General features: G+C 47.4%; 1 protein-coding gene across 1 annotated transcript in view; it reads left to right on the forward strand.

Moving 5' to 3' along the window:
* The window catches only part of MARK3 (microtubule affinity regulating kinase 3), a 140,123-nt gene that overhangs the window by 122,544 nt on the left and 8,092 nt on the right, over positions 1-9,487 (forward strand). The window lies entirely within an intron of this gene.

Raw genomic sequence — 9,487 nt, forward strand, 5'->3', positions numbered from 1 at the left:
AACCACACCCACTGCCGTGGAGTCCATTCCGACTCACAGCGCCCCTAGAGGACAGAGTGGAACTGCCCACAGGGTCTCCAAGGCTGTCAGTCTTCACAGGAGCAGACTGCTTCATCTTTCTCCTATGGAGCAGCTTGTGGGTTTGAACAGCCAACATTTTGATTAGCAGCCAAGCACTTAACTACTGTGCCACCAGGGCTTCTTCTCCCTACATAGACCTTATTCCTTGACAAATGTAAACCAAGAGCACGTGACAGGCTGCCTGGGTTATATTCGCTCTGAAGGAAACCTCCTGTGCTGTACTGATAGCCTGATTATGTAGGGATGTGTGCATGTGCACAGGTAACCTGAACAGCTGACTGACAGCATGTTCAGCCACACAACCTCTTTTGTTGTTCTGTAACACCTTATCATTAGTAATATGTACCACATGTAGTGGTACAGAGCTTAATTTGTTCATGTGTGCATTGCACCTCACCGTAAAGAAAACAAAAATCCTCACAACTGGACCAGTAAGCAACATCGGGATAAGTGCAGAAAAGTTTGAAGTTGTCAGGGATTTCATTTTACTTGGATTCACAGTCAGTGCCCATGGAGGCAACATCAAGAAATCAGATGTCATATTGCACTGGGCAGATCTGCAAAAGACCTCTTTAGTGTTCAAGAGCAAAGATACCACTTTGAAGAGTAAGGTGCACCTCACCCAAGCCATAGTATTTTCAGTCGCCTCATGTGCATGGGAAAGCTGGACAATGAGTAAGGAGGACTGAAGAAGAGTTGATGCCTTTGAATTGTGGAGTTGGAGAAGAATACTGAAAATACCATGGACTGCTAGAAGAACAAACAAATCTATCTTGGGGCAGGTACAGCCGAAATACTCCTTAGAAGCAAGGATGGCCAGGTTATGTCTCCCCTACTTTGGTCATATTATCAGAAGAGACCAGTTCCTGGAGAAGGACATTGTACTTGGTAGAGGGTCAGCAAAAATGTTGAAGACCCTCAACGAGATGAATTGACCCAGTGGCTGTAGCAGTGGGCTCAGGCATAGCAAGGATTGTGAGGCTGGCCTAGGACAGGACAGTTTTGTTCTGTTGTGCGTGGGGTCACTATGAGTTGGAAGTGACTCAGCAGAACTGAACCGCAACTTCACCATTGTCATCACTCTGCTGCTAATCCTCAGAGACAAATGAAAGATTTATAAAGATACTGACAATAAGAGACGGTGGTAATGAAAACTAAAGGAAAGAAGTCCTTGAATTATGTCAGGACAACGTAGGACGGCATCGTTGGAACAGAGCCCGTCGTAAGCCGGGGGACTACCACTGCGGAGCTCCAGCACGTGCTCACTTGGCCCTGGCATAGGCCATGTGAAGGCGAGAACTGGGCATGCTTGGCGTGAACAAGCCCCTGCTGCTTGGCAGCGCTGCTCTGAACACGCGGTGATGTTTGGAAGCCTCACCAATGGGGATTGGTTTTTCTCTCTTGCAATTATATTTCTCAGGCAGTATAACTGATTTTAATAGTTTTCCTTTTTTGAGATTAATGCCTACTGATTATTGTTAGCATCCTTTTTCAGGTTCACCAGTTTTGCTGTGTGGAAAGTGAAGTTGATCATTGGTGTCTGGGGAAAAGGTATGGGTTTGGCAACTTGTTGCTCTGGCCCAAGGACAGCTAAGGAGTTTCTGTCAAAAGAATGTTGTTTTGAAACCAGGCAGACTTCCTACTGTGTTTCTCCAGATGACATTACTCTGCCATCTGTCACACCCTGTTATGTTTAGAGTGAATCTTCAGTCACTTAGCAGAGATGACGACCCATAGTAAGTGCTCATCAAATGCAGCGCTCATTGATTTATGAATGCTCAGACAGCAATGAATGAGTTTCCTTAGTTTACACTGACTGTACCACCACTTCTCTGTCAGTTTGTCATACTGTGATGGCTTCTGTGTTGCTGTAAGGCTGCAGGCTATCCCACTGGTATTTCAAATACAAGCCAGGCCACCCATGGTGGACACATTTCAGCAGAGCTTCAGATTAAGAATGGAGAAAAGGATGGAACCATCCACTTCTGAAAAATTGACTGTTGAAACCTTATGAATGGCAGTGAAACACAGTCTGATATATTACTGGAAAACTTTATGAATAGCCGTGAAATACTGTCTGATAATAGTGGCAGAAGATGAGCCCCTAAGGTTGGAAGGCACTCAAACTATGACTGTGGAAGAGCTGACTCTTCAAAGGAAAGTCGACCTTAATGATAAGGATGGAGTAAAGCTTTTGGGACCTTCAAAATGGGAAGAGACAGCTGTAAACATCCATTAATAATTGGAACATGGAAAGTATGAAGTATGACTCTAGGAAAATTGGAAGTTGTCAAAAATGAAATGGAACGCATAAAGATTGATGTCCTAGGCATTAGTGAGCTGAAATGGACTGGTGTTAGTCATTTTGAATCAGACAGTCATACGATCTACTATGCCAGTAATGACAAAATGAGCACGAATGGCATGGCATTTATCATCAAAAAGAATGTTTCAAGATCTTTCCTGAAGTACAGTGCTGTCAGTGATAGGATAATATCCGTATGCCTCCAAGGAAAACCAGTTAATACTATTATTATTCAAATTATTCATATTTACACATTAACCACTAAAGCCAAAGATGAAGAAATTGAAAATTTTTACCAACTTCTGCAGTCTGAAGTTGACCAAATATGCAATCAAGATGTATTGATTATTATTGGTGATTGGAATGCAAAAATTAAAAGCAAAGAAGAATCATCAGTACTTGTAAAATACGCCCTTGGTGATAAAAATGCCCCTGGAGATTGCATGATCAAAATTTGCAAGACCAATGACTTCTTCATTGCAAATACCTTTTTCAGCAGCTATACACATGGACCTCACCAGATGGAATACACAGAAATCAGATTGACCACATCTGTGGAAACAGGCAATGGAGAAGCATATTAGTGTCTTCAGCCAAAACAAGGCCAGGAGCTGACTGTGGAACAGACTATCAATTGCTCATATGTAAGTTCAAGCTGAAGCTGAAGAAAATGAAAACGAGTCTACATGAGCCAAAATATGGCCTTTATAATATCGCACCTGAATTTAGAGACCATTCTGAAGCACAGATATGACACATTCAACAGCAGTGACCAAACACCAGACAAGTCAAGACCATCATCCATGAAGAAAACAAAAGGTCATTAAAAAACAGGAGATGAAGAAGATGGAAAATGGATGTCAGAAGAGACTCTGAAACTTGCTCTTGACAGAGTAGCTAAAGCACATGGAAGAAATGACAAGATAAAAGAGTTGAACAGATTTCAAAGAGCATCTCGAGAAGACAAAGTCAATTATTATAACAAAATGTGCAAAGATCTGGAGTTAGAAAAACAAAAACACACTCAGCATTTCTCAAGCTGAAAGAACTGAAGAAAAAATTCAAACCTCGAGTTGCAATACTGAAGGAGTCTGTGGGCAAAATACTTGAATGAAGCAAGAAGCATCAAAAGAAGATGAAAGAAATACACATTGTTATTGTACCAAAAAGAATTGGTTGATGTTCAACTATTTCAGGAGGTGGCATATGATCAAGAACCAATGGTATTGAAGGAAGAATTCGAAGCTGCATTGTAGGAATTGGTGAAAAACAAGGCTCTGGGAATTGACAGAATACCCGTTGAGATGTTTCAACAAATGTATGCTGTGCTGGAGGCACTTACTCATCTACGTCAAATAATCTGGAAGACAGCTGCCCGGCCAGCTGACTGGAAGAGAATTGTCAAGGAACTTCAAGAAATGCAAGCTGGATTCAGAAGAGGACGTGGAACAAGTAATATCATAGCTGATGTCAGATGAATGTTGGCTGAAAGCAAAGAATACCAGAAGAATGTTTACTTGTGTTATTGACTATGGAAAAGCATTCAGCTATGTGGATCATAACAAATTATGGATAACATTGAGAAGAATGAGAATTCCAGAACACTTAATTGTGCTCATGAGGAACTTGTACATAGACCAGGAGGCTAATGTACAAATGGAACAAGGGGATACTTGTTCAGGAATGGTGTATGTCAAGGTTGTATCCCTTCATCATACTTACTCAACCTGTATGTTGAGGAAATAATATGAGAAGCTGGACTATATGAAGAAAAATGACGCATCAGGATTGGAGGAACACTCATTCACAGTCTGCAATATGCAGATGACACAACCTTGCTTACTGAAAGGGAAGATCATTGAAGCATTTACTGATGAAGATTGAAGACTACAGTCGGCAGTATAGATTACATCTCAACATAAAGAATACACAAATCCTCACAACTGGACCAATAAGCAGCATCACAATAAATGGAGAAAAGATTAAAATTGCCAAAGAGTTCATTTTACTTGGCTCTACAATCAACACCCATGGAAGTAGCAGTCAAGAAATCAGACAACGTATTGCACTGAGCAAATCTGCTGCAAAAGACCTCTTTAAAAATTGTTGAAGAGCAAAGGTATCTCTTTGAAGACTAACAACCCAACGCAGCGCACTGCTGTGGAGTTGGATCCAACTCGTAGCAACCCCTCCTTGGGTTTCCGAGGTGGTATCTCTACAGCACATAACAACAACAACATCATCTCTACAGAAGTAGATTGGCCATCCTTCCTTCCAAGGAGTGGCTAGTGCGTTTGAACCACCAGCCTTCTGGTTAGCAGTCAGATGCCTTAGGCCTAACCCAAGAGCGTGACATTTTCATTCACCTCATATGCATGTGAAAACTGGACAATGAGTAAGGAAGACAAAGAGGAGTTGATGCTTTTGAGTTGTGGGGTTGGTGAAGAATGCTGAAAGTACTGTGGACTGCCAGAAGAACGAACAGATCTGTCCTGGAGGTAGCAGAGCCAGAATGTTCCTCGGAAGCGATGGCCAGACTTCTTCTCGCCTCCTTTGGTCATTTTGTCAGAAGGGACCCATCCCTGAAGAAGGGCATCTTGCTTGGTGGAGTGGAGGGTCAGCAGAAATGGGAAAGGCTGTCAACAAGATGGACTGACACCGTGGCCGCAACAATGGGCTCAGGTACAGCAAGGATTGTGAGGCAGGTGTAGGACCAGGCAGCGTCTCTCTGTTGTACATGAGGTCGTTGTGAGTTGGAGTCAACCAAAGAACACCTACTAAGCGCAACATCATGCCTAACCCACCGACTGAGAATGAATTAGGACCACGTGACAAGCTCACTGCCCTCTTTCCTCACAGGCTTTAGATAGTCCTGTGAGACTATCTGGACTACCAACAACAACAACCCTGTGTGTAGCACGGTGTTACCATGAGGCACAGCAGGACCTCTTAACAGAAGTTTAGATGCCATTTAAGATTGTGGCTTTATTACCTTGTCTCCTTCTCCCCTTGTCCTGGTATTTATTGAGGGTCAGAGGCTTGATTGCAGTCCACATGTATGTCTTTGGGATTGTATTTTTCAATCTGCTTTGGCCCAGTCTCTGATCATGATTTCGGTCAGCAGCCAACCACTGCCTGTGAGAAGCTCTACAACAGACTGGCCATTGTGCCAAAACATCCGGAGCACCTGCCCTGGGGGGACCTTGGGTGGCTCCGATGTTCAAAAAAAGAGAAGGTCAGACATAAACACAAAGCCAATGGGAAAATTCATAGGGACCTACAATCAGACGACTTGATTTCTGATAAAAATATTACTGTTTCTGTAAGTTCAGGGTTTGGAAAATGCTCCTTCCTTGGACCCAGAGCCGTTACAGACACAGCACAGCTGCTGTTTGGCTTATTGGTACACTACGAAACACAGCCATCGCTCTTAGCGCTTTTTTCCGGGGGATATACAGTCCGGTTTTCACACCTGCTACTTGGTGCACCCTGAGAAGCAGCCTGTGCTGATGTGGGATGGTCTGTTGTGAGCGGAAGACCCAGTGAACACGGCTGCCCTGGTGTTGACTACTTTCTGGACCGTGGTGCCAGGCCTGCTCTGCAAGCCAGAAAGCAGGTGCATTGTGCCACGGTATTGATGGGATGGGGATTAAATTTTACCTTATAATAAAAATACCCATTTACGTTTTATTTCCAGAAAGATCTCTAACTTTAACGAGTGTCAGTTTTTTGCTGCCTAGTCCCTGTCCAGAGCTCAGTTTAAGTAGGGATCGTGAGGCTGGCACAGGACTGGGCAGTGTTGCGATCTGTTGTACATGAGATCGCGCTAAGTCAGAGACAACTCAGTGGCACCTAACAACAACAGCATCTGTCCAAACAGTCTTGCTGTGCTTGTATGCCTCATAGGTCCTGCCTGGACTAGGACTGTTCAGCCACGTGCCTTGTGGGGCTGGGTGGGAACCATCTTTTGCTCTGGACATTGGCTCAGAGTCCTTCCCTCCCCAGAACCTTGGAATCAGTCTGTTCTCTTGGAAAGAAGCCTTGCAACACCCCCTGCCTCCTCCTCTTTCCTCCCTGCTCTTGTCACACATCCCTTGATCCTTGCTTCTGACCTGACCCGAGATTATCAGCCCCTGGGCAAGGTGGAGATCGTTGGTTCTGACTGCTCTGCCCAGACAGCAGAGCACACAATCATGACAGCATGTGTGTGTGTGTGCATGCACGCGTGCTCATGTGTGCAGGCCACAGCCATGGGTTTCTTTCAGTACTTCAGTCACTTGGGACCCTCTGTGTTGGAGGCTACAGAAAACCCAGTCCATGCTGGTTCAGCCTAGAAGGAAATCGGTTAGTCCCCATACTGAGCACATCCGGGCCTAGTGCAAATCCCTTGTGGTTCCCTTTCCACTTCAGTGGCTTCAGTGTTGGGCTCGGGGCAGCATCAGACCTCATGCCATGCTGCATGTGGCCCTCTTACAAACAAGAGGCTGGAGTTGTGTCATTGCTTTTGTTGGATTAGTCTGGACATAGCCCCCTCTGGACCTCTCACAGACTGGAGTAGCTGGGAAAAGCAACATGGTCAGAAGCCCAAGGACTGAACTGGAAGCAGGCTCCCTCAAAGCAACATCCGAGGAAAGGGCAGGTGCTGAGCGGCAGGAATAGCGCAGACGTGTCCTCATTTTCGTGAGATGTTTGCTTCTGGTTCTTCTGTGATGGTGTTAGAGCCCCTCTCCCAGCCCCGCGGGCAGAACAGCCAGCGGAAACTCGGGGACGGGTGGCTCTTCCCTAGCAGCATGCCGTGAAGAGCCGTCTCCCACATATTGCAACAAGCTGTCGGAAGTTTCGCTAACTGGCCGCCTCCTCTGGAGAGCATTTACCAAGGCCTGCTTTCTCGGGGACATTCTGCTGAGATGACAGGCTGTGACTTCAAGGAGCCCGCACAGGTGGCTTCTGCCATGTGACATGACGGGCAGTAGCAGATTCATCAGCTGAAGGCTCAGAAAGATGTGGTTCAACTCCTGGTGGAGAGTGCGTCGGGAGGACTTTGTGACCTCAGAGCTTGGGTTGCCAGAATGCCCAGAAGCCGCCCAGTCCCCCAGCAGAGAGGAGCGTCTGCCGAAGGGTCCTCCTGCATGTCGTCAGGAGGAAGGCTGGGGAGAGCGGGGGCCGGAGTGGCTGCCAGGGCGCAGGCTGGGGGCCTGACCCTAAAGACCCAGGGCGTCTGAAGGTTCTCGGCAGATGCAAGGCAAGGCCCCGGGCTGAGAAGCATGCCGCTGGCAGGGGCGGGTTGGGAGGGGTGCAAAGAAAGGTGGGAGGCCAGTGAGGAGGGTGCTGGCAAGGAGGGAGAAGCTGGAAGTGGAAGAGGCTGTCTTGAAGGGCTGGCAGGACAGATGTGCCAGAATGCGGACAAAGACTAACTTGGCAGCTCCCGCCTCAGGCTTTGAAAGGACTTCTTGGGACGGACACAAAGACTGTGAGCCAAATCTCAACTCCCCAGGTCTCCTTAAATTGCTTAAAGGACAGAAATGACCCGTTTGGAATGCCCAGCTTGCTGACAAGACAAGTGAAGGACTGAACAGTGTGTTACGGGTGTGCACAGCGGCAGTGGGGAGGATGGAGCAGGACTGGGTAGGCGCTCGTCCTGTTGTCCGTGGGATTGCTGAGTCAGAGCCACGTCGATGGCTCCTCACAGCAGCAGTTAGAGTAACGGTCCCAGGAGCGTTCTATCCCGGAGCGTTCTGTCAGGTGAGACTGCAGCTTTGCAGCCACTACCATGTCTCTCTCCATGGTTAATTTATTCTTAATTTTGCTCTTACTGGTTTTCCCATCTTGAACAAAGAGGGCTTTAAGAATTTGTTGTGTGCTACGTACTTGATGCCGACTCACAGCGCCCCTAGAGGACAGAGTGGACCTGCCCCACAGGGTCTCCCAGGCTGTCAGTCTTCACAGAAGCAAAGCCCAAACCACACCCACTGCCTGGAGTCCATTCTGACCCACAGCGCCCCTAGAGGACAGAGTGGAACTGCCCACAGGGTCTCCCAGGCTGTCAATCTTCAGGGAAGCAAAGACCAAACCACACCCACTGCCGTGGAGTGATTCTGACCCACAGCGCTCTTGGAGGACAGAGTGGAACTGCCCACAGGGTCTCCAAGGCTGAAATGTCTATGGCAGCAGGTTGTTGGGTCTTTTCTCCTGCAAAGTCTCTGATGGACTCAAACCACCTAACCATTGTACCACCAGGGCTCCTTTTTGGAATCTTGCCTGTTCTTTATAAAGGCATGATGGTCTTTGAGTAAGAGGGATGTTGTTGGTGACAGTGTAGGGTGCTTTGCTGTTAACCGCTGCAGTTCCTGGACCGTCCTTTTACTGAGGCCCTGAGGCTGTAGTGTATACATGCCATGCATTTGCCCCACCACATACAAAGCACCATGGGAAGTGGTACTGTCTTCTCTTTACAGTGATAACTCCGATTAATTATTGTTGAAAAAGTGTTGAGTAGCTTCAGGTGAGCCATTGCGTCAGAATCTCTGACCAGGAATCCAAGGTTTCGATCTCGGTTCACTGGAGGCTCTTCGGGAAGGAAGCACGCGCTGTCAGCCACAGCATGTGCTTTCTGTCAGTGGGCCATCACGCTCTCGTTTCTGCCTCAGCAACCCCCATCCCAGCCTGACAGGCGCGCTCCCTTAGCAGCTGGCCCTGACTCAGCGTGTGTCCCATCTTCTACTTGTATTCGGCTGAGACATCAGAAGTCAATGCCAATGTCAGCCTCTGGGCATCTCAGGATGATGTTACCTCCAGTACATAGTGGGGGAGATGATGTCCCAGCTCTGTGAGAAAATGTGCCTTCCTTGGGAGATCCATGAGTATCCCTGCCTCTGAGCTTTGTGCTGTGGGGTGAGAGCCCAGTGTCTGCAGGGGTCGTCCTTCCTCCGCATGGTTTCCCTCGGCTCGTGCTGTCCCCTGGTGTCGGTGCTGTCTGTGTGTATCCCTCGGCGTGTGCCGTCCCCTGGTGCCATCTCCCGGTGTGGGTGCCGTCTGTCTGTCCCTCATCTTGTGCCATCTCCCGGTGTGGGTGCCGTCTGTCTGTCCCTCATCTTGTGCCAT

This window comes from Orycteropus afer, unplaced genomic scaffold (genome assembly GCF_000298275.1).
Source record: "Orycteropus afer afer isolate SDZICR_OR568_19922 unplaced genomic scaffold, OryAfe1.0 scaffold00128, whole genome shotgun sequence".
Taxonomy (NCBI): Eukaryota; Metazoa; Chordata; class Mammalia; order Tubulidentata; family Orycteropodidae; genus Orycteropus; species Orycteropus afer.